This window comes from Symphalangus syndactylus, chromosome 2, assembly GCF_028878055.3.
Source record: "Symphalangus syndactylus isolate Jambi chromosome 2, NHGRI_mSymSyn1-v2.1_pri, whole genome shotgun sequence".
NCBI lineage: Eukaryota > Metazoa > Chordata > Mammalia > Primates > Hylobatidae > Symphalangus > Symphalangus syndactylus.
The window spans coordinates 149,975,034-150,001,782 of NC_072424.2; positions in this window are offsets into that span (position 1 = coordinate 149,975,034).

Genomic DNA, 26,749 nt, shown 5'->3' on the forward strand with positions numbered 1-26,749 from the left:
TGCATTTTAGGGTCACTATTTTTATTAATTAGATTTATAAAAGTTATTTAGATATGCAGAAAAAATTTACTGTCCTAAATTTGAAGCACTCAAAAAATAAGTTATAAAGGTTTATAAATAAATTTAAAAATATTTGAAAATGTCTTACATTTGTAAACAAGATTAAAAAAATTCATAAGCCCTTAAAATAATTGCTGCAATTTCCCATTTTAAAAATAAAATAATCTCAGTAATGAAAGAGACCTAGAGAAGAACTAGGCTTATAAATCTATAAATTGAATAGCAAATGTTAAAAATGAGCTTTAGAAGTTTTCTCTGCACAAAAAAGAAGACAAAAGAAGTCATTAAACCCTACATTCATTTTTAATTACAATTCGGATATTATTTAAGAGAGCAATAATATGTCCCCTTTCATGTAATGTCCAGAATTCAAAGGAACCACAGGATGTCATGTCGTTTATTCTCCGAAGTGGAATGCCATCACTTCCGCAGATAATACTGATTAATTTGAGCCAGCCTTCCACCTACATCCCCTATGCAAATAAACTTTACAAAGCCTTTCATTACATTATATACAAATATTTCTTCTCTTCATCAGTCATATTCTAATTATAGAGGCTCAACCAGGTAAGTTTAGCCTGACAAATATCTATGCTTATTATTATAGATTCACAAAGAGCTCCTTCTTCCTTATTAGTCAGATAATGTTCTTTCCTTTTACCCTATAGACAAAGGATGCGATTCATTAGGAAGTATTCCCCAACAGAGAAAATGTTTATATAAGCTTATTGATGTGTTCTTTTCAAATGCAAGGTAATTTAAATTTTCTTTAAATGGTATTTTTCTTAAGAGAGTAAAAAAAAAGGGAAACAGATGTTTTCATCACAAACACCATTTACCAACCAACCCAAAATGCATGGCCATTTATATTAAACAAGAAAACAAGTAGAACATGTGATTGCCTACATTTGTGCCGTATAAATTCATTGTCATTACTCTCAACTGAACTCCTGATGCTGCCTAAAAAAAAAGAGACCACGTTTATTTTCTCAATTCAACCCATCACCCTTCAGAATGACTATTTTAATCTTTCACCACAAACACAACCTGTATTTCCCTCTGCTGTCCTTAATCTTTGTCTCTTTCTTCCCTGAAACAAACAAAAGCCAAGACAGGAAACTGTGCTGCATCCTCCTCTAGTCAACCTAACGCCAGTCTTTCCTATGGCCCCTCCGCCACCTGTGGAGGAACATTCCAAAGTCAATGTCATTTCTTCCACCTGAAACAAATTTTACATGTGTTACCACTGTCCTGATTTTGTGTTTCCTCCTAAGCTCTTCAGGAAGATTGTCAACATTACCCATCCTAAGTCTCCCTCTCTTATTCCTCTACACGGTCCAATTCCATTGCTGCTGGCATGACTTGACCAATTTAGCTGCATTCACTACTGAAACAAAAGGGCGAATCACTACTTTGTTCCTATTGCAGACATTATTTATTGACTGTGCAAGATTACTAGACACAATCTAGCACACTCTTTTAACACACACATACACACACACACATAAACACACATACACACACATACACACACACATACATACACACACATACACACACATACACACACATACACACACACATACACACACATACATAAACACACATACACACACATACATACACATACACACACACATACATACACACACATACACACACAGATACACACACACACACATACACACACACACACATGCAGTTTTCCATGTGCTACCAGTTGTGTTCCCAGGGAAGGAGAATGTCAGATGGATACTAACAAGAAGGATGTCTTTTATGGAATTCTCTTGGGATCAATACCTAGGAAAGTAGAGAGAAGCATGGTAGGACAAGGAGAGAAAGTGGGCTGGACGCAGCTTCAGCCTATGGGGACACTGGTAAAATAACACTTCAGAGTTGTATAAAGGCCAAGTTCTAGTTGGAACAGGTAGACTGTGCCTTCATATCCGTCTATTGATCAGTCATTGGTTGCAGGCAGTTGAGACCACCCTTAAAGAGGGCTGTGATCACAGCACCCATCATACAATGTAACCTCATTCTGAGGATGTTCCTCACACCTCTATCATTCTTGCATCTTGATTGTTCCTTACCAGGTCCTACTTTTCTACTTAATTTTAAAGTGTTGAAGTTTCTCATAATTTCTTTTCCCCACTCTTCATGCAATATACACTCAATGCAATCTCACCTACTCCCATTCTTTCCTTTAATAATGATAGACTGAAGGGACCCAAATTTATATCTGTACCAGATATTTCTTCTAGCTCTACACATATATTTGCAAAACCTACTTGTAGAATTCTACTCACCATCTTCCCCCACTTCCTGTTCTTTCCCAAACAATCTTTCTTTTTTCTTGCTCCACAAACAGAAACTAGAATGATTTCTTTAAAAATACAAATGAGGTCAAGTTACCCTTCTGCTGAAACTTTTCGGTATCTTCCCAGTACCCTTCAGTAAAGGTAAGAACATCCTTAAAATGACTCTTTCAAAGCTCTGCACATTCTGATCTACGTTTCTTCCTTAAGTTCCTCTCTAGGTTAATTTTACTTATTCATACGTCCTCCTTGATCCCTGACATTCGGTGAATCTTTCTTTATTTTTAAAGTATCTGTTTAAATGGCATTTCTTTAAAAACTCTTACTCATTGTCCAAAAGTAGTTAAGGATTTTGTTCTATAATATCACTCTATCTTTGTGTTTATTCAAATGACAAAATTATTTACTTTATTCTTTTGTTTCATATATTTTTCTTCTGTTTGACCGTGAGTTTCAAGGGGGCAGGGGAACAGATTATCCTATTTTGTTTGTTTTTAGTCTATCCCCAGTGCCTAGAATAAGGCTTGATGCACAGAAAACATTTTATGTATGTATACGCTGAGAAAAGCAGTATGATTGAAGAATGCGTAAATAGTGACTGGAAAATGAACATGTGAATCCCAGCACTTTGGGAGTCCGAGGAGGGCAGATCACGAGGTCAGGAGTTTGAGACCAGCCCAGCCCACAGGTGAAACCCCGTCTCTAGTAAAAATACAAAAATTAGCCAGGCATGGTGGTGGACACCTGTAATCCCAGCTACTTGGGAGGCTGAGGCAGCAGAATCGCTTGAAGCCAGGAGGCAGAGGTTGCAGTGAGCCAAGATCGTGCCAGTGCACTCCAGCCTGGGCAACAGAGTGATACTCTGTCTAAAAAAAAAAAGAAAAAAGAAAATGTACATGCATAATTTAGCATGTGTTTCTATCACTGAACACAGTGTGGGAAACATAGGAATATAAATCAGGATGATGCAGATGAGTAAATAATTCTGAATTATTTAATAGTCAGGATTTATAGCTAGGATTATTTTCAAAGGCCTATTGATATGCAATGGAGATGGATGAGCATGTACTACTTGAGGGCAGAAGAAAATCTCAATGAAAAATAGGGAGTAGAAATCTGAAGACAACAAAGAGGATGGCAAGATAATTGCTTTTCCAAAGTAATACAAATGAACACACTTAAAAACAGGCATGGGTAAGTTCACTATGGCAAAATGTCCAAATATATACTGGGAAGCAAATGGAAAGTTTTATCTTGACTTTCGAGGTGAACAGAGATCTACAGGGATAAATATTTTATAGCTGAGAAAACATGTGAAAAAGGGGAGAAATGGCTGGGCACGGTGGCTCATGCCTGTAATCCCAGCACTTTGGGAGGCCGAGGCTGGCGGATCACCTGAGGGCGGGAGTCTGAGACCAGCCTCACCAACATGGAGAAACCCCGTCTCTACTAAAAACATGAAATTAGCTGGGCATGGTGGCGCATGCCTGTAATCCCAGCTACTAGGGAAGCTGAGGCAGGAGAGTCGCTTGACCCTGGGAGGCAGAGGTTGTGGTGAGCTGAGATTGCGCCATTGAACTCCAGCCTGGGCAACAAGAATGAAACTCTATTTCAAAAAAAAAAAGAAAAACAGGAGAAACTTGCCCCAAATCATTTGGTTAAAAAGTTGCATATTTAAAATGTGAACCAGCCAGGCGCGTTGGCTCACACCTGTAATCCCAGCACTTTGGGAGGCCGAGGCTGGTGGATCACCTGAGGGCGGGAGTCTGAGACCAGCCTCACCAACATGGAGAAACCCCGTCTCTACTAAAATCATGAAATTAGCTGGGCATGGTGGCGCATGCCTGTAATCCCAGCTACTAGGGAAGCTGAGGCAGGAGAGTCGCTTGACCCTGGGAGGCAGAGGTTGTGGTGAGCTGAGATTGCGCCATTGAACTCCAGCCTGGGCAACAAGAATGAAACTCTATTTCAAAAAAAAAAAGAAAAACAGGAGAAACTTGCCCCAAATCATTTGGTTAAAAAGTTGCATATTTAAAATGTGAACCAGCCAGGCGCGTTGGCTCACACCTGTAATACCAGCACTTTGGGAGGCCGAGGCAGGCAGATCACCTGAGGTCAGGAGTTTGAGACCAGCCTGGCCAACATGGTGAAACCCCATTTCTACTAAAAATACAAAAATTAACTGGGCGTGGTGGCGGGTGCCTGTAATCCCAGCTACTTGGGAGCCTGAGGCAGGAGAATCACTTGAACCCGGGAGGTGGTGGTTGCAGTGAGCCGGGATCGCACCACTGCACTCCACCCTGGGCAAGAGTGAGATCCTGCCTCAAAAAAAAAAGAAGTGAAACAGTTTCTTTCTAGCCTCCAAATGCACAATATTCCACGACACCAACCCTACACCAAAGAAATGTGTAGAAGTTTATAAAAATGGTTATTAACTGATTTTTTTCAGCACCAGAATCAACTATCCTGACTCTAGCTTTAGAAACGTAAGTTAAAAAAAGAGGAAAATAACTTCGAAGGAAGTAATTCTTTGAAAGCCGTTAGGACAACACAATGATTTGAGGGTCTTGTGCTTTTCCATGAAAAGGTGGGGCTAAGTCTGTTTTAGAGGGTGAAGGAGACACAGGAGTTAAAAATGTGCCAACACCGTGGCCCTTGGAAATAACTTGTAAGATCAAATGAAAATCGCAATCGAGACTGTCACTTTTCGATCAGATTGTTTTCAATCGATAATGAGTGCAGGCCCGCAAATGTGTATGGGTGTTATGTGGCATATCAAGGTACATTTCTGCAGAACATACTCAGTGCAATATGGCTTGTGGGTACAACATTCCTTTATATAATTGCACTCAACTAATGTATGCCTTGGAAAGCAAGCACATCAAACATTATGTCTTAACAGACTTCTGAAAGAAAAACTGGAGTTCCTGGTGGCTCTTAAACAGTCTGCTGGTTATTTTATGGCATAGAGGAGAAAATTTACCCTGCAGAAATCTAGCCGAGCACATCCTCAGACTGATCACATTCACCTTCTCATCATGGTTCCAGTCTCAATTAAAAAAAAAAAAAACAACAAAGAATCATATTTGAGTAATCTGTTCTGAATCATACAGGGAAAGTCCATGCTGAGATAATACTTATGCATCTGTCTTAGAACATGTCTAGAATATTTACTAGGAAGACTCACTATCAAAAGGGATTTTGGCATATGTGCATTAATTCAGCAAGCCTCATTTCTTCAATACCAAACATGCGCCAGACATTGTCCTAGGAAGAGAGGATTTAGAAAAAAAAAAAAATAAAGATATATTTACCGCAGTCCAGCCATAGAAAAAGATAAGTAAGTAATTAAATGCAGGAGTATACTATAGCTTCAAAGATAAAACTTATGAAGGTCTGGAAATTAGCACACATGGGATAAAACAGTCACTTCTACATAAGAGGAGGCGATTATAAAGAAGATTCACTTAAGATTCAGTATTGGCTAAGGTTAAAGAGAGAAGCATTGTTCTTGGACCAAGTTTTCTGGGAGGTGGGAGAGTAAAAGAAGTCCGGGACCAAAGGAAGCTACAACAGAGAGCACTGAACGAGCAGCCTTGCAGGTCTGACCCAGACTGCCATCTGAGAAAATTACAGGCAGTTTGATTGGCTGGGGCACAGGCCGTGAGGTGGGGCATGATGAGTGACAGCTGGAACCAGGCAAGGCTCATAAATGTCACACTAAGGAATTTTCACTGTTTTCTACCAGCCACTGGAAGAAACTGAAGAGCTTAAAGCAAGATAATGGCACATCACAAAACACATGGATTCGAGGTGGTAAGACAAAAAGAAGTTACTGTAGCAGAAGCATCAGGAAGTAGACTTGTATTAATTTAACTGCAAAATAATTACTTCTCCTACCCCCACAACAACATTCCAACACACAGAACTAATGTGGGTTATTAATTATTTCCCACTGTTCCCTACTGAAACAACATACTTTCAACTTTATTCTTTCAGTTCTGAGCGTGCTTATCTGCAAAGATATACAACCTAGTCTCCACGTCTTATCATAGAAAATTAGTACAGGTGACTTGTCTATTTTCAAACAGGGAGAAAAATAGAAATAGATGCATTTAGTCCTTCTGAATTAACCAGCTAAGCTACTTGAGGAGGAAGAGATTATATCAAAATTGTAAACTTTTAAAACTAATTTAACATTATAACCACAAATGGATATATAAATTTTTTTCCTTCAGGGAATACTTGGGAGAAAAATTAGAATCCATGCTCCTGCCTTATTCAAAGCAAAATGATATTGGGTACAGCTGTTCATTTCAAAGGCCACTGCACATCTCCCATAAAACCAGTGTGCTACAGTGATGAAAACTGCCCACCAATGGTCATGCCTATGCGCGTTTTCTAAGGTGTTTGCCACCCTCCTGTCAAGAGGTGAAGTCTGTTTCTTTAACTCCTGAATCTGGGTTGCCCACGTGGCTTGCTTTGATCAATGAAATGTCACAGAAGTTATGTTCTAGGACTTTTGAGCTCAGGTCTTCAGTTTCTACTTTCCCTTTCGGAACTCAGCTCCGAATAAAGAATTCCGGAATCTCCTATTAAGGAGGGTAACCACACAGAGAGACGGGAGAGTGACAGGCCACAGGCAGAAACACAATCTACATGGAAGAGACCCATGGCATTCCAGCCAACAGCAAGTACCAGGCCCCACGTGCAAATGAGGCCAATGGGTTCCACTATGTCCAGCTGAGCTGTCCCAGCCAAAACCATGTCAATCATGGACGAGTTCTCTCTTCTTCATCCTGCCCATACTACTGTCTCATGGCATCATACCCAATAAAATGGCTGTGATTTGAAGTCATTAAGCTTTGCGGTGCTTTATTACATAGCAACATATAAATAATAATGAGTAGTAAAATGCTTATTGCTAACTTTTCAGTGTAAAATTCCAGTGGCAGACCATGATGCCATGTAGAAAATATCTGGCTCAATTCGTACAAAAATGGCACAGCGTGTGGGACTCAGAGGAAACACCACGGTAGCAGGCCCTATATGCACAGCAGGACACACAGGAAGCCAGTGTCCAAGGAGCTGAAGGTGACCCTGTGGCCTTTCAATATTCACACGAAGAAGCAAAAGCAATAGCACAGCATATCCTGGTCGGTGATGTGTGTGTATGTGTATGTGTCACAGCTGCATTAGACCAGACCACGTGGTAACATTGTCTAAAGAAAGAAATAGAAAATACATAGAAAGCTCTAAACTTGTTTTTCTTTAGAAGTTATGTCCCAACCATGATAAAAGTGTTATTTTTCCTCCTTGAGGAAACAAAGAAAAATCAACGATAACATTTCTACCCATTTTTTTTTTTTTTTTGCTGTTATATCCATTTTATGATGCTTTGCAAGTACTATTTATTCTTACTTTTACAGCCAGTCAGAATGTGTTTGGGTTTCTCTTATTTCTGTCTTTTTAAAGCTTCAACATTAAAGTTCTTTAGTACATCACACATTGCAATATTAAAAGAAAACACTATCTTGCCTAAATAAGCAGTATCGTATAATATCCAGTCGAAACTAACTTCAATGTACGTGATATGAATATTGCTTTCTGAAAACTTTACGGTCTGTTTGGACCACTCAATATGTAATTTTTAAACTAGGATGCCATAGTGTTTAAACAGTTTTCACATCAGAAATGTAAGAAGTGCTTCTCCTCAGCAAATGTAAAAGAACACACATCACAACAAACTATCTCTCAGACCACAGTGCAATCAAATTAGAACTCAGGATTAAGAAACTCACTCAAAACTGCACAACTACATGGAAACTGAACAACCTGCTCCTGAATGACTACTGGGTACATAACGAAATGAAGGCAGAAATAAAGATGTTCTTTGAAACCAATGAGAAAAAAGACACAACATACCAGAATCTCTGGGACACATTCAAAGCAGTATGTAGAGGGAAATTTATAGCACTAAATGCCCACAAGAGAAAGCAGGAAAGATCTAAAATCAACACCCTAACATGACTATTAAAAGAACAAGAGAAGCAAGAGCAAACACATCCCAAAGCTAGCAGAAGTCAGGAGATAACTAAGATCAGAGCAGAACTGAAGGAAATAGAGACACAAAACACCCTTCAAAAAAACCAATGAATCCAGGAGCTGGTTTTTTTTAAAAGATCAACAAAATTGATAGACCGCTAGCAAGACAAATAAAGAAGAAAAGAGAGAAGAATCAAATAGACGCAATAAAAAATGATAAAGGGGATATCACCACCGATCCCACAGAAATACAAACTACCATCAGAGAATACTATAAATGCCTCTATGCAAATAAATTAGAAAATCTAGAAGAAATGGATAAATTCCTGGACACATACACCCTCCCAAGACTAAACCAGAAAGATGCTGAATCCCTGAATAGACCAACAACAGACTCTGAAATTGAGGCAATAATTAATAGCCTACCAACCAAAAAAAGTCCAGGATTCACAGCTGAATTCTACTAGAGGTACAAAGAGGAATTGGTACCATTCCTTCTGAAACTATTCCAAACAATAGGAAAAGAGGGAATCCTCCCTAACTCATTTTATGAGGCCAGCTTCATCCTGATACCAAAGCCTGTCAGAGACACAACAAAAAAAGAGAATTTGAGACCAATATCCCTGATGAACATCGCTGCGAAAATCCTCAGTAAAATACTGGCAAACCGAATCCAGCAGCACATCAAAAAGCTTATCCACCAAGATCAATTTGGCTTCATCCCTGGGATGCAATGCTGGTTTAACATACGCAAATCAATAGATATAATCCATCACATAAACAGAACCAAAGACAAAAACCACATGATTATCTCAATAGATTTAGAAAAGGCCCTTGACAAAATTCAACAGCGCTTCGTGCTAAACACTCTCAATAAATTTGGTATTGATGGGACGTATCTCAAAATAATAAGAGCTATTTATGACAAACGCACAGCCAATATCTTACTGAATGTGCAACAACTGGAATCATGCCCTTTGAAAACCGGCACAAGACAGGGATGGCCTCTCTCACCACTCCTATTCAACATAGTGCTGGAAGTTCTGGCCAGGGCAATCAGGCAAGTGAAAGAAATAAAGAAATAAAGAGAAATAAATATTCAATTAGGAAAAGAGAAAGTCAAATTGTCCCTGTTTGCAGACGACATGATTTATATTTAGAAAACCCCATCATCTCAGCCCAAAATCTCCTTAAGCTGATAAGTAACTTCAGCAAAGTCTCAGGATACAAAATCAATGTGCAAAAATCACAAGCATTCCTATACACCAGTAACAGACAGAGAGCTAAATCATGAGTGAACTCCCATTCACAATTGCTACAAAGAGAATAAAATACATAAGAATCCAATTCACAAGGGATGTGAAAGACCTCTTCAAGGAGAACTACAAACCACTGCTCAATGAAATAAAAGAGGATACAAACAAATGGAAGAACATTCCATGCTCATGGATAGGAAGAATCACTATTGTGAAAATGGCCATACTCCCCAAGGTAATTTATAGATTCAATGCCATCCCCATCAAGCTACCAATGACTTTCTTCACAGAATTGGAAAAAAACTACTTTAAAGTTCACATGGAACCAAAAAAGAGCCTGTATTGCCAAGCCAATCCTAAGCAAAAACAACAAAGCTGGAGGCATCATGCTACCTGACTTCCAACTATACTACAAGGCTACAGTAACCAAAACAGCATGGTACTGGTACCAAAACAGATACATAGATGAATGGAACAGAACAGAGGCCTCAGAAATACCACCACACATCTAAAACCATCTTATCTTTCACAAACCTGACTAAAACAAGAAATGGGGAAATGATTTCCTATTTAATAAATGGTGCTGGGAAAACTGGCTAGCCATATGTAGAAAGCTGAAACTGGATCCCTTCCTGACACCTTATACAAAAATTAATTCAAGATGGATTAAAGACTTAAATGTTATATGTAAAACCGTAAAAACCCAGAAGAAAACCTAGGCAATACCATTCAGGACATAGGCATGGGCAAGGACTTCATGACTAAAACACCAAAAGCAGTGGCAACAAAAGCCAAGATAGACAAATGGGATCTAATTAAACTAAAGAGCTTCTGCACAGCAAAAGAAACTACCATCAGAGTGAACAGGCAACCTACAGAATGGGAGGAAATTTTTGCAATCTACCCATCTGACAAAGGGCTAATATCCAGAATCAACGAAGACTTTAACAAATTTACAAGAAAAAATCGAACAGCCCCATCAAAACGTGGGCAAAGGATATGAACAGACACTTTTCAAAGGAAGACCTTTATTCAGCCAACACACACATGAAAAAAGGCTCATCATCACTGGTCATCAGACAAATGCAAATCAAAACCACAATGAGAAACCATCTCACACCAGTTAGAATGGCCATCATTTAAAAAGTCAGGAAACAACAGGTGCTGGAGATGATGTGGAGTAATAGGAAGGATTTTACACTGTTGGTGGGACTGTAAAGTAGTTCAACCATTGTGGAAGACAGTGTGGTGATTCCTCAAGGATCTCAAACTAGAAATACCATTTGACCCAACAATTCTATTACTGGGTATATACCCAAAGGATTATAAATCATGCTACTATAAAGACATGAACACATATGTTTATTGTGGCACTATTCACAATAGCAAAGACTTGCAACCAACCCAAGTGTCCATCAATGATAGATTAGATTAAGAAAATGTGGCACATATACACCATGGAATACTATGCAACTGTAAAAAAGGATGAGTTCATGTCCTTTGTAGGGACATGGATGAAGCTGGAAACCATCATTCTGAGCAAACTACCGCAAGGACAGAAGACCAAACACTGCATGTTCTCACTCACAGGTGGGAATTGAACAATGAGAACATTTGAACACTGGGTTGGGAATATCACACACCAGAGCCTGTCATGGGGTGGGGGGTTGGGGGAGGGATAGCATTAGGAGAAATACCTAACGTAAATGAGGAGTTAATGGGTGCAGCACACCAACATGGCACATGTATACAAACCTGCACATTGTGCACATGTACCCTAGAACTTAAAGTATAATAATAATAATAAAGAAATGTAAGAAGTGCTAAATTACAGATTTTCAAATATTTAGGAGACATTAATATAATGCCATGTTTTTTCTGAACACTTATTAAGCACAGTTAACAAAAACAAATAGAAATGATAAAGTTTTGTTAATATTTCATGTTAACTCCCATTTTTATTTTAATTAATTTCTGGCTTGAAACCATTGGAAATTTGTTTTTAACGAACAGAATTAAATACATTAGGTCCTTGATAGAATTCTTTTCCTCCAAAGAATATCACCATCCCCCACTTTTAGCTAACTGTCATAATATGTTCTTTTTTTCCAGATGCTTCTTGTTCCAGAACTGTATACACAAGTTGGACGACTAAACTGATATTTGCATAACAAGAAAAGTGGTCTTTAGACAATTTGGCAAATATGCTCATAGCAGCACTGCCAGGAACTAACCCCCAAAATAGGATCACAGCAGAGTTGGAACGCCAGTGATAGGGCTTTATTTCCAAGCACACAACCAGAGTTAGAGAACACATTCAAATAACCCAGGCCTTTTTTTATGTAAAAATTTTTAATAATCATGGCATTTCCAATGCAAATTTAAAATCTAGTCAGTAGCTTATTTTATTAAGAGACTTCATGGTTTTGACAGGTAATGATCTTTGCTAGAAAGGTCCCCCTCCTCCTCCTCCTCCTCTTCTTTCTCAGGTCTATTCTTGATTCTGAAATTCACACCACTGGAATTTTATACCACACCACAGTTAAACATTTTTTTCTGAATTTTACTATATTGCATTTTCCTGAGGATTTCTTTAATGCATGCCCTAGTTCTTTGGAGACTTTCAATGCCTGTTTAACAGCTTTCCTTATTCATTAGCAACTTCCTTTAGAATCTAACAAGTCTCTTATGATCCTGGAGTTCTGTCAATTGTAGTAATTTTTTATTGTTTTTATCACACGGTTGGGAATATTTCTGCTACTTTTTACCCTCACTTAGAAGCTTAATATAACTACAAAAATGTTATATAACTCTTATTAATGTCTTCATCTTTTGTCATTATGAGTGGCCTAGCCCCTCCATAGACAATTTGAGCCTATGATTTTTCATGGAAGAGGGCATAGTTTAGCTTCATGTATTATTATCCTCTCTCATATTTGCTCTATCAGTATATATTGGAATATGGTTGAATTCTATAGCATGTATTTTATTGCTTTCACACGTTTTATTGCGCTTATGTTTGGATTTCTTCTCATCTGAGAAAGGATTGATTTTCTCATCTCAGTATATTTTTAATAAAATCATAGCTAAGAAAGAACATTTCATCCATCTAAAAGCTAACTTCCTTTCTTTTATTTTGTCCTGAAAAATACTACACCCACACATTTTTGCCAATAGCCTAAGACATTTAGCCATACTAATCTATCCTATTGGCTCCTTGGCTTTGATTGATGGACTAACAAAAATAGCTTGCTTGATGTTTCCAGAGAAAGTATCTTACCCTCATCTGTCTAAAGTATTCCTAACATAGGATTGTCAGATTTAGCAAATAAAAATATAGGATTTCTACTTATATTTCAATTTCATGTAAAAAACAAATAACTTTTTAGTATAAGAACATCTTAAATACTTAGAGGCTTATCTGAAGTTCACATTTAAATAGGTGCCCTGTAAGTTACCAGGCAATCCTGTCCTAAAGGAATAATATTCAAATCTCTCTTTAGCTTTTCCTCCAAATGTTGCTTAAAAATTTTCTGGGAAAATCATTAGTTTTATCTCCAGAAGCAAGACACTGTTGTCAGAAAAGGATGGGTTTCATTTTCTATTATTTTCATGTACTTGATTATTTATGATATTAGAACTGGGATCTCAGGAGTGGCCTTGTGTAGCAATCAATAGTGGCTGACCATTGGTTGCTCTTTAGGAAAAAGGGTCATAAGCCCCCTTTTGCTCACTTCCCTGCCCCTTGAAATTAACTTATTGATTTAAATTAAAAGCATTGCATGCCTACTCTACGATGAATATTGTGATGTCAAGAATCCCAAACAAGCAGCAAGATTCTGTCCACCAGAAATGTTAAGCATATGTAAACCGGAGGCGGGCGACTGGGAGGTACCAGAATATGCTCTTTGTATTGATTTTAGTACCTGAACTTATGTGCTTTAATTGAGTTATACTTACCTATAAATTGATGCTCCCATCATTGAAAACAGCTTATGCTGTTACAGAATACATTGCGTAAGTGTATGGATTCCTTTACAGTCAACCAAAGGGTAAAGGTGACATGAAGAAGAAAAAATACGCTAACTAAATGAAAATTGGGAGTCATAAAAACATTTTTATAGAACTATAGAAATGATCTAAATCTCTTTTGGTGGGCTTTCTTTGCATCAGTACTACAAATGTTGGATTGTCCCAGCTCTGTCCTCAGACATCTCTGTAATCAGTATCTTGTCAGAGATCCCTGAAGAGGGGTTCTGGAGAGCCCTGGAAGGTTCTTGAGACCTCTCGAGGCAATCCAAAATGTCTTCCCGAAATGCCTTGGCCCATCATTTCACTCAGATATCTATATAAAGTCTCCCCTTAGACAGATCTTCTCTGACAACCCATTAGAAAATAGCAGCCTCTGTTACTTCATCACCTTCCCTACTTCACATTTTGTATAGTTCTGTTGCAACCTGAAATAAAATAATTTAAACCGAAATATAAATAGCACATTTGTTTATATTGGGTTTCCCACACAAGCTCAAAGAATGTAAGGACATGTACTTTTGTTTATTACTTTATCCCCAACACATTCAATAGTACATACCATATTGCATGTCTACAGAAATCGTTTGTAATTTTTTTGTACAATGAATGTATTTTATCTGATAGTTTTTCTTGGCAGTGAAAATATGCTTTTCCCTTACAGCTGCTCTTATTGAAAGACATTACTCTTAAGTGAATTTCCTCACTCCAGTAATTCAAGAAGAAAAAGTGTATATAGAGAAAAAGCATTAATAGTGTTTTATAACTTATTCCTAAAAATGGGTTGATTAAATGTTTATCATTAGTGCAGCAATGAAGTTTCTTTTAAACTCTGAAAATGAAGGCACATTCAGTGACTTATATTTTCAATGCCTTGTGTAGACCAAAAATAGATAAAAACAAGAATCACTAGGAAAGTAATATTGTATAAGCCAATCTCTAACAGAGTCACAATAAAACAAATTAATGTTTGAAATTATCACCATTAGGTCAAATCTGTGTCTTGAGCTTCAAAATACTTCATTCATTCAATGGTTAATCGGTCACTGACTACTGTAGGCTGGGTACTGGGGAGCCAAAAGAGAAATTAATCACGGTCATCAATTTAAAAACCAAAAACTCTGTCAGCCAAGTGTATGCAACAGTTTTGCAGAATAAACACAGTGAGTTTGGTTTAAGACAGAGAAATTTAAGTTTCCAGAATATTGGGGAGAAAGTGTCTAATAGGATGGTGGAGTTCATGTAGAGATTCTGGACTGGAAAAATGATTTGGCCACCATTAGCATAGGACTAGATGCCACTAAAGTGGCAGAGATCACTTAGAATAAATGGCAAACAAAAAAGAGGCCTTACTTCCTTGAGATTCTTCTGACTAGGAGCCAGACACTACAGAGCATGGAAAATATTTTGTAAGGTAGAGTTACCGAAGACGGCCTTTTTCTCCGAGATATGCTGACATGCTTAATGTGGGCTTTCTTTACAACAATGTGATCATTCCAACAACTACTAGTTCCACGATGTTTTTAGAGTTTACAAATGTATTACTACAGTGAGTTTTATTGTATCTGAGCCTCGTGAGAGATTTACGATTATCCCTATTTTATGCAAAACTTCAGAAAGTTTAAATGAAAAGTCACAAATAGATGATTGATACCTAATCCACAGCTCTTGGATGACCTATAGCGTCAATGTTTTCAATGAAGAGAAGGTGATTTTCACCCCATCCTTCACTTCTAGTTTTTCCTAATTGTTCTATATGACTTTATTGAAAGCTTCACTTCAAAATCAATCTCTCCCCTTCTCAAACTATCTTTTTTAATAAGGATAATTGTTAGGAAGTTCCCACAGCTACCTAACACCCTCTAATTCCCAAGACCTTGTGAATGCTTCTGACTATGAATTTTGAAGGCATTCCAGAAATACAGTTTCAGTTTGATTATAAAGCAAATAACATCTTGGATATTATTATATTTAAATATTTAGAATTATTTAAAATTAATTTTTTGCAAAAAATTCTTGGAGGGAAATGAGAACAAGAGTTTATTTAAGAAGTAGAATTTTATTTCTTTTTCTACAGGTCGACTTACTAACACTGTGGTTCTCCATAGAAATAAATAAAATTCACATACATAAAAAACGGTAGAGAATACTAAATGTGCCAAATAACGAATTCCTTTAAGCATAGATATATATATACACATATATACACATATATATATACATATATACATACGCACACATATATATACACACACACACATACATATACATGTATATATACACACATACATACTTATATACACTTTTATACCTGCCAAGAAAGGTAAGTTTGTCACTGCTTAGAGATTGCTGAAAGCAAAATGAAAGAGTTCCATCAAGTGGTCATATCAAGACACAGCAGTTTGTATTTCACCAATAGAAAGAGGAAAACAATTTCTCTGAAATCTAGTTCAGACATAGATTTCTAACCGAGCTATTAAAATTTTATGCCATGCAACATTAAAAAACACAATTAAATGCATTTTAAACATTATTTCTAATTCATTTTCCAATTCATTTTTAAACTGCAAAGAAAATAGAAACTATGTGATTTTTATTTTTTATCTTTTTCATAACGAATACTCTCTCCATATAGTTTGCAGTTGAAAATGCGTGGTTATAATCTTAATTTGCATGTTAGTCATTTTTTTAAATTAGCAGGTAAACCACAGGTAATACTAAACTAAGTATTTGGATTGCACCGAAAATTCAGAAACTAACTACTTGCAAATGACCTATACATCTTAAAATAGTACAAAATAAATACAAAGAAAACTCTACTCAAGGTTGTTTTAAAAAATAAAATAAGTTATAAAACATAAACATGAGTTAACTTGCTTCTTTTAACAATCTATAGTTTTTGCCTTGCCAAATTTCATCTCCTTCATAAAGACAGACAAAACAGGCATCTTTCTTTTTAAAGTATAATTGATTTAAGGGGTCATTTTCTCATTATTTTGGAAAAACCATCATGGCTTATTTTAATGTTATAAATGCTACTTCTAAATATATATTACAGATTAAGATTTGTTTCTTGCTTAATAAAGCAGTAGTTCATTTAAGCAACCATTGTTTAATTAAACTTTCTGAATATTATATATATATTACTAATGAGATGAGGTTAAACAATAGATTTTTATATAAAACCTATGAAATATATATTATCTAGACATAAAATTGGAAGCAATGTATTTAATGATTAAGATCATGGATTTTGGCATCAGAGAGATTTGATTTGAATCTAATCTCTTCCACTTTTTTTCTCTGTAACCTGGAGCAATGACAAGCGTACTTTGTTTCATTGCACTTTTCTTGTAGATGTTGTGTTTTTTACAAATTGAAGGTTTGTGGCCAGCCTGCCTTGAGCAATTCTATCCACACTATTTTTTCCAACAGTATGTGCTCACTTTTGGTTTCTGGGTCACAGTTCAATACTTCTCACAATATTTCAGATTTTATCATTGTCATTATATTACTTATGGTTATCTGTGATCAATGATCTTTTATGTCACTATTGTAATTGTGGGACACCATACACTCTGCACATATAAGATAGCAAACTTAATTAATATCATGTGTGTTCCCACTTCTTCAGCAGCTAGCTGTTCTTCCATCTCTCTTCTTCTCCTCAAGCCTCACTATTCCCTGAGACACAACAATATTAAAATTAGACCAAGTAATAACCCTGCAATGGCCTGTAAGTGTTCAAGTGAGAAGAAAAGCATCATACATCTCCCACTTTAAGTCAAAAGCTGGAAATGATTAAACTTAATGAAGAAGGCATGTTGAAAGCTGAGAGAGGCTAAAAGCTAGGTCTCTTATAACAAACAGCCAACTTATGAACACAAAGGAAAAGTTCTTGAAGGTAATTGACAGTGCTACTACAGTGAACAAATGAACGATGAAGAATGTAAAACAGGCTTGTTGCTGATATGGAGAACGTTTTATCAGTCTGGATAGAAAATCAAACCAACTACAACAAGGCCCAAATTATCTTCAATTCTCTTCAGGCTGAGAGAAATGAAGAAGAAAAGTTGGAAACTAGAAGAAGTTGGTTGATAATTTTTAAGGAAAGAAGCCATCCCAAAATAAAAGAAAAAGTGCAAGGTGAAGTAGTAGCATGTGCTGATGTAGAAGCTTTAGCACATAATCTGGAAAATCTAGCTAAGATAATAGATGAAGTTTGTTACACTAAACAAGAGATTTTCAGTGTAGATGAAACAGACTTATATTGAAAGAAGATGCTGTCTAGGACGTTCATGGCTAGAAAATAAGTCAATGCCTGGCTTTAAAGCTTCAGTGCACAGGGTGACACTCTTGGTAGGGGCTAATGCAGCTGGTAAATTGAAGTTGAAGCCAATACTGATTAACGATTCTGAAAATAGCAAGAATTATGCTAAATCTACTGTGCCTGTACTCTATAAATGGAGCAAAGTCTGAATGACAGCATATCTGTTAACAGTATGGTATACTGGATATTTTTATCCCGCTCTTGAGACCTACTGCTCAGAAAAAAAAGAGTCCTTTCAAAATATTGCTGTTCATTGACAATGTACCTGACCACCCAAGAGTTCCGATGGAGGTGAACAAGGATATTAGTGTTTCTAAGCTCGTTAACACAACATCCATTCTGTAGCCTCTGAATCAAAGAGTAATTTCAACTTTCAAGTTTTATTACATAAGAACTAAACATGGTAAGGTTATTGCTGCCATAATGACTACTCTGATTAATCTGGGTAAAATAAATTGAAAATCTTCAGGAAAGGATTCACCACTCTAGATGACACTAAGGACATTTGTGATTCCTGGGAGGAGTCCAAAATATCAACAATAACAGGAGTTTAGAAGAAGTTGAGTCCAACTCTCACAGATGACCTTGAGGGGTTTAACTCTTCAGTGGAAGTAAATGCGGATGTGGTGGAATCAGCAAGACAACTAGAATTAGAACTGGAGCCTGAAAATGTGACTGAGTTGCTGCAGTTTCAAGATACAATTTTAATGCATTAGGATTTGTTTCTTAGAGATGAGCAAAGAAAGTCGTTCCTTGAGATAGAATCTACTCCTGGTAATGATGCTGTGAACATTCTTCAAATAACAACAAAGAATTTAGAATATTACAGAAACTTAGTTGATAAAGCAGTGGTAGAATTTGGGTTTGAAAGAAGTTGTACTGTGGGGAAAAAGCTATCAAACAGCATCACGTTACAAAAAAAAAAAAAAAATCTTTCATGAAAGGAAAAGTCAACCAATGTGGCAAACTTCATTGCTGCCTTGTTAGAAGAAATTGCCACAGCCACATTAACTTTAAGAAACCACCACCCTGATTGGTCAGCTGCCACCAACACTTGGACCAAACCCTTTACCTGTGAAAAATCACAACTTGATGAAGGAACAGATAATCATTAGCATTTTAGCAATAAAGTATTTTAAAATTAAAGTATGTGCATTGTTTTTTAGACATACTTCTATTGCACACTCAGCTGCTTATATTGTAATGTAAACATGACTTTTTTATGCATTGGAAAACCAACAAACTTGTATGACTCACTTTATTGCAATGTTTGCTTTACTGCAGTGGTCTGGAACTGAATCTGTAATATCTCCAAGGTATGCCTGTATATCTTCATGTATAATAGGGAAGTAATTCTACTGATACAGGTATGGTAGAGCTTAGATAATGTCTCTTATATCAAGCATCTAGATTAGTAGCTGACTATCATCAAAATGAAAACACATGTTTGTGAATTAATATTTCCACTGTTCTATCTTGTTATTGGTAGGTGAGAGTGGTGGTGAACTTTCACCTCAAATTGTTTGATTTAAATAGTTGAAAAAATATAAACAAGTAAGGAGACAAAAGACAAATGTATTGCTTCTATGATGACAATACGATCATATTTCTTCTGAGTGCTCTATGACCTTCCTCCAATCTAAGCAATATTTCCATTTCTACTAGAAGCCAGAGAGATTCACACTGTTACCCTTCTTTCTGTCTTTTGGAAATTTGCAGTGATAATAAGTTGATTTAAAATCCTTACTTAATATCAAGAACAACTCTTCCTGTCAACATGGTAATAAAATGAACACTGAGGATGAAGAGAGAGAGAATGATAAAGTGCATTCAGTAAAACATAAACAAGTAAAGGATGTGGGCGCAAGGTATATAGGAAGTATTAATAGTTGTACTCCTCTCACATATTTTGTCATGTGTGAAATAATTCAAAAGTAAGATGTAAGTAAACCTAAAAGAAAAACTAAAACTCCCTTTAGGAAACCTAAAAGTGAATAGATTCACACTTCAACAAACTTTTGACGATATGTCAGCAAGATGGAAAATAACTACAAAAGGAAAGCTGCAGATACAAGAAGAAATGTTGAGTGAAGAACATGGAAAGCATGTAGATAAACCACAGGGTCTGTGTGAAATAACAAAAAAATTAAATTTGGGAATACAGAAAGGATATAATTAAAATATGGGACAATAAGTAAGACTAGCAGGTGATTTGATTTTTATAATTCTAAGGTCCCTATGTTATATAAAGAAGGAATAGAGAAAATGATTAATGTAGACTTTAAGTAAATAAATCTGTTAAAATTTCATGGTAACTATTAAAAGAATAAAGAGGGAAATAGAATTTAAATAAAAACTTCATGTAAAAGATGCAGAAAAAGTGATAAAAAGTAAAAGCGATGAAGCAAAAGAGGAACATACAAAACAAGAAATAGGATGGTAATGAATCCAAATATATCAGCAATCCTAATAAATGTAAATAAATTAACTTTCTAGTTAAAGGTTAAATTCAATAAAAGATAAGATCCAGGATTATACTATCGAAGAATCACACATGAAAATAAAAACATGGAAAAACTGATACACAAAGGATAAGAAATTAGGCAGCTTAAATATTAGTCAAAGGAAAGCTGGTGTATCTATATTAATATTATAGAGTGAAGTCTTTAAGGCACAAAGCATCATATAGAATGGAAAACATCATAAAACAATGATAATTATACACTCATTTCAACTTTGATGCCTCTAATAACTTGCCTCAAAACATATAAAGAAGTCAACAAACCCATCATACCAAGGAATACACAGTGTTCTCAGGTACGCACGGAACTTCAGAGAAAGCCGAACCACATGGGGAAGACATAATGCACATATCAGCCAATTCCAAGGAATTATCAGACAGATATACTTCTCTTAGCACAACGAAGTTCAAAGTCAGAAAAAAACATATTTTTTTTGAAAAATTTGTAGATTTGGAAATAGGAAAGCATATTTAAAACATACAAGAAAGCAATAAAGTCTGAAAACCGATAAATTCAACAGTTAACTTAAGATATTAGGGAAAATATAAGAAACCCAAGCAGAAGAAATGCAATTATAAAAACCAACAATAATAATGAATGAAATAGTAAATAGAGATACAGCAGATTAAAACAAAAAGATTAACAAATCGAAAGGCTAATTCTTATATATTTAATATATGTGTGTGTCTAATCTACTCTCAATATTAAACTATTAATCCTTTCTTTCCTAAATATATATCAACAATGATTGTTATATTTTTTCTATTTTTATATTTACACAGGGAAATGTGATATTCACCATGTTTCACTTAGTGTTTTTTAACTCAGTATCATTTTTGAGGCCAATTTTGAGACCCATGTGTATAGAGAGATACTTTATCCCTTTTAACTCCTGCCCAGTAATATATAGATTAAATTTTTATCCATCTATCCCCCATTTGCTATCTACTAATAGTATTTCAAAGCACATCCCTGAATTTTCCTATGCATCTCTGTTACACGTTACCCTAAAGAGAAATGACAAGCTTTTTAGAGAAGTGGCATACTCAATTTCCCTAAATGTTGGCAAATTGATTATTTAAATGGCATTTAGCAGAAAATCTAACAAAACATTTTTCTTCACATTAAAAAAGAAATCCTTAAATTGCTTCTTAGTTTCTATAAAAATGGAAGAGTGGAGAAGTATTCAGGGCTTTATGTTTTATTCAATTGGATCAATATCCTCCATAATCCTGTGAATCACCTTTTTAAAAAATTTGTAAAACTTAAGACAATATTTTATAGTTTTGCTCCACATTGTTTGAAATTTAGAAACTTTTATTTCTAATAAGATTGCTATGACATTAAGTGTGTGTGTGTGTGTGTGATTGGTAGGTATATAAATTATCTACTACATGCAAGATATAAAAATATGATAAAGTGTTTGGACCTTACCCTTAGAAAACAATATCTCAATAACTGTGGTGTGGCTGAGATGATGTTCAGGTATCATCTCATATTTGCCTACATTTCTAAGTTTATTTCTACATTGCCAAGTTTGTCACTATAACATGGCCATTTCCTGTATAGGAGACAGATGCTCTTTAGGTGTGTCCATCATAAAACTAGTTTAATAAATCAGGACACATTGAAAATAAAATAAGCCTCAAGCATAAAGCAGGACCAATCCTTGAACAAAGTGTATATTCAATATATACTCCATTGGCTTCAATAGTGAAAATATACTGTGAGCTGTCACAAAGTTGGTAGGCTCTGATCCCCAGCGGGTACTGTGCCTGTCCTTTGCATAACTAGAGGGATTGTTAGTCCTCTTTGCATACATCACGATTGTTAATAAAGTGATATTTGTCAAAATGAGTAAGCACCTGTTGCCATGGAAGGTGCCATAAGCAAGATTATAAAACAAATTGTTGTAGTTGGCTAGGAACCAGGAGGAAGATGAACACCAGAAGAAAAGGCATTCTTTCCTTAATTCCTCATACCCATTTTACAATGCATTGCATACAGTTGTTTATGCAGAACACAGGCTGTTTTCTTTTTTTCTGAAACCTCATGTAACCGATGGTATTTTAAATGAGCTCTAATACAAAATGCCTCACACACTGCTATCCTATGCCTCATTTAACCCATTATATGGGTTCCCTCTTGAAACATTTAGTCTTCATTTGTCTATTTTTCCTGTAACTTATTTTTAGGAATAGAAAAATCATGTCCTGGGAAGCATGTCTTCTGGCACATATTTAAAATACCTAAGGGGGCTCAGGTAACATCAAGACCCTAGTAGGTGCAGACGGGTCCCCACCAATATCTTGGCATTTTATTTCAATTATTTACTATCTTTCAATATGGCCCACAGCATGAAGATTTTGCATATACCAGTTTATTTTTTAATTGAAAATTGAAATAATACCAATACTCATAAAAAAATCCATTCAATTCTATTCAGTAAACAGTCTTCCTCTTCATGCCAGTAGATATCTGTAACTCTTTCCCCAGGTTCCTTATTTAAAGTATCTTTACCAAAAAAAGCAGACAGGCTTCAAATAACCGTCTGACATTGGAGAATGACAATATTTTTTCTTGTGAATTAGCATCCTAGCTAGGCACTGATATGAGATATACTGACATAGCTTTCCTGCCAAATCTCATTCTTGTATTGTTCATGAATAGATTCATTATTTTGGTACAAAGACTTTAAATATCAAGTTTAATTGATCTTTTATATCACACTTCTCCAGAATTTTTTACTGAAGGATAAATTTGTTCCTCTAAAAAGCACAGCCTGTCCCGAGCAGATGCATGCCATTAAAAAAAAAAAAATCACATAAATGTCTTCTTTTGGTTCTATCACAGCCTAACATATGAATCCATGTTTATTGTGGTAATGATTCAAACTAGTAAAATGGGGTATAATTTTTGTTTGTATTATAATTGCAGTGCTCCTCATTTCTAGGTACCCCATACTGGCTATTCTCATGTTTTATGTGAATCTCAGGGTGTATTGACTAGCTCTGTGATCTTGGAAAAAATGACTGGCTGCAAAAAGTTCTCTCATTTCTTCTGCCAATCCCATTCTCTGAAGAGGAAAATGTAAGACTATGTGTGCAAAAATTCTAAGACACTGAGAGTCCAAAGAAAATAGAGAATAGATATTTAAGCTTGAGACCAGAAAGCATTTGTGATTATTAAGACTGAATTCTTGTGACTTTGAGTCAGAATGGCTTGTTTTTAGTTGGAAGTTATCTTCTAGATCCTTATTCTCTGATTATATGCAATTTGGAAATGTCCTACATAAAAACTGCTGCCTAACTTGTCACCTGGTTTTCTTCCAATGCACAGAAAGAACTAGAAGCCCTGCAACAAATGGATTATGTGCACCATCTGGCCATTTTGTGTCGCATACTAAATTTTAAACTAAAAATGCCTTTCTTCTTCCCATACTAGAACATAAGAAATTTGCTATCTTTTCTGGCTTGATGTATAACTTAATTTATTTGTTAATATAAGTTGTTGATGGCTAAAATTGTGTAAAATGTAGTTATACATAATTTTTAGCTTCAAAGTCACAAATTTTGTCACTTTATTATGGAGGAATTGCAAATATCTCTAGGGTATAAACTCAGCCTGATTTCTGGATATCTGTTTTTTTCTATTTGCAACTTCAAATATGTGTGTAACGCCATTGCGAACTCTCAATTTTGTTAGGTGTCTTTCAAGTATATATGAGAAGTTAACATATGCATATTTTATATAATTTTTACATGTAAGTGCATATGAGTTCCTCTGAACTTTGAGAAACTAAACTGTCCAGAAAGGTATGTTTTTACATGTAGCCATTTGTAATTTGGTAACCACAGGAAATGTAAATCTGAAAATAACTATAAAACAGTTAAGGAGAAGTATATAGTGTGATTCTTTTCCTTATCTAATATAAATTTTTAAAGCCACAGGAAAAGGAGCCGAAGACTGGACTATAACAGGTTTGGAGGCTATGAATACATAGAATGATACCAATTTATGGAAATACAGATTGATATTAGCTCATGTTATTGAGGGCCTACTCTTTGCCTTTTTTGTGTATGTATGTATGTATGTCTTTATTTATTTATTTCTGTATTTATTTATTTTTAGAGACAGGGTCTCACTCTGTGGTTCAGATTGGAGGGCAGTAGCGCGATCACAGCTCACTGCAACCTCAACCTCCCAGGCCTAAGCAATCCTTCTGCTACAGCCTCCCAAGTAGCTGGGACTACAGGCACGTGCCACTGCACCCAGCTAAATTTAAAAATATTTTGTAGAAACTGGGTCTTTCCCTGTTGCCCAGGCTGATCTTGAACTCCCGGGCTAAAGCGATCGTCCCACCTGGGCCTCCCAAATTGCGGGGATTACACGCACAAGCCACCGTGCCCAGCCACCATTGCCTTTATACATATTACCTCATTTAAATATGCATTTTTCCAATGGAAGGAACTGGAGCTTAGATAAATTCTATACCTCTCAAAATAACACCACGTGGATTTTTAAAAAAATCTTTAAGCATTTACCTACTTATTTATTTGGCTAATGGGAAAAAAAAGCTCCCAGTCACAAACATCCCCCGTCACAAACATCACGATCCATGATGATAGAGCAAAATCAGATATGCTAAATTTAGCCAAATGTATTGCATACAGTAGGTCATCAATACATGCTTATTGAATTAATTAAAATCCAACTTGAAAAGGAAATTGACCCTGTCAAATATTTGTATATTTTATCTCATCAAATTTAGTTGTGTGTGAGCCAAAGAAAACATATGAAAAGTGTTTTATTTTGCAGGGACAGATGTATAAAATATTATCTAATTTTAATATACTAAAGGCATAGTTATAGTTTTCCTTTAAACATCATTTTGACCTTAATGATGTGACTTACTATTTTACCCTCCAAAAACAGTACACTTTATAATTATAATTGCTGGAACACGCCACTTTCTAGAATTACGAAAAATAATTCATTACACATAAAGGCTTTATTTTGGAATGAATAAATGAATGTTGGCTGTCATCGTAATTTGTGCCTCCCGAAAGATTGGTTTCCTACCTCTAGATAGAGAGAAAATAAAATTTAATCTTTAAGAATTCACATTTCTTGTTTGGCAAGAGTTTGTATTGCTACTAATTAGCTGAAATAGAAATTAAAGAATCTCGGCTACATTGAACAACTGGGCTTTGAATGTCTAAAACTGTTTCCTCAGAAGAGAACAGGTGATGTCATTGCATCAAGTCACTGGGATGAATTGCTGAAAGGGAGATGCATGGAAACAATATCGTACCCTCAAAATTTCCATTGAGGAGCACAATGTCTCCATATACACTATTACCAGTTTCCCTTCAGAATTTTCTCTATGTCTGCTTTTAATTATCACAAATTCATTTATCCCCCCTATTTAAGTTCCCCCTCCCTCTTCCCCTATATTTCCCCTTGAACCTATCTTTTCTGTATCCATTGCAGAGAGATCACTTCGTTGTAACTGAATACAGATCTGAATGCTTACCACTTGCAGAGTCCAATTCACAAGAGTGAGGTCTGGTGGAAAGAAAGGGATTTTACTAACCAAAACTAGTAAAGGGGATGTGGCCGGATTCCCATCCAAAGCAACCACTTCAATTTTGGGGGTGAGGGTAGGAGTTTAAGTGTGGAAAAATTGATAAGGAAGGCGCGCAAAATTGTGCTGAGTACAATGTCTGTGTGTCTTGCTCTGGTGGCTATTTTGTGTCTCAGTCCTCCTGAATCACGAGCTGGCAGCATCTCAACAATGGCGGGGTTGTTGACTAGCCAGCCACCTTGAAATAATCTTGGGAATTTTGCAGCTGAGTCTCCAAGCTTCCTTTGTCAGACTCAAGATTAGCCCCTGCAACTTCTAAGAAGGCATATAGACGACAGCATACAATTAGATAAATGTGAAGGGAGTATACATGGTAGGAAAGGGAGGGATATGGAGTCTATTTTATGGCTAAGAGAAAAGGCTTCTACAGTTTTCTTCAAGGTTTTATCTTGAAACCCAAGACTAAAAAAAATAAAATGCATTTTGAAGTTAAGCTATCTGGTTTTTTAATGATTTATAGCTCTGGGGGTCTTCTCTTTTCTAAATATCCCCAAGCCCTAGGATGTATTTTGGGCAATAATTTGTACTAAATATGTGAGTTCAAA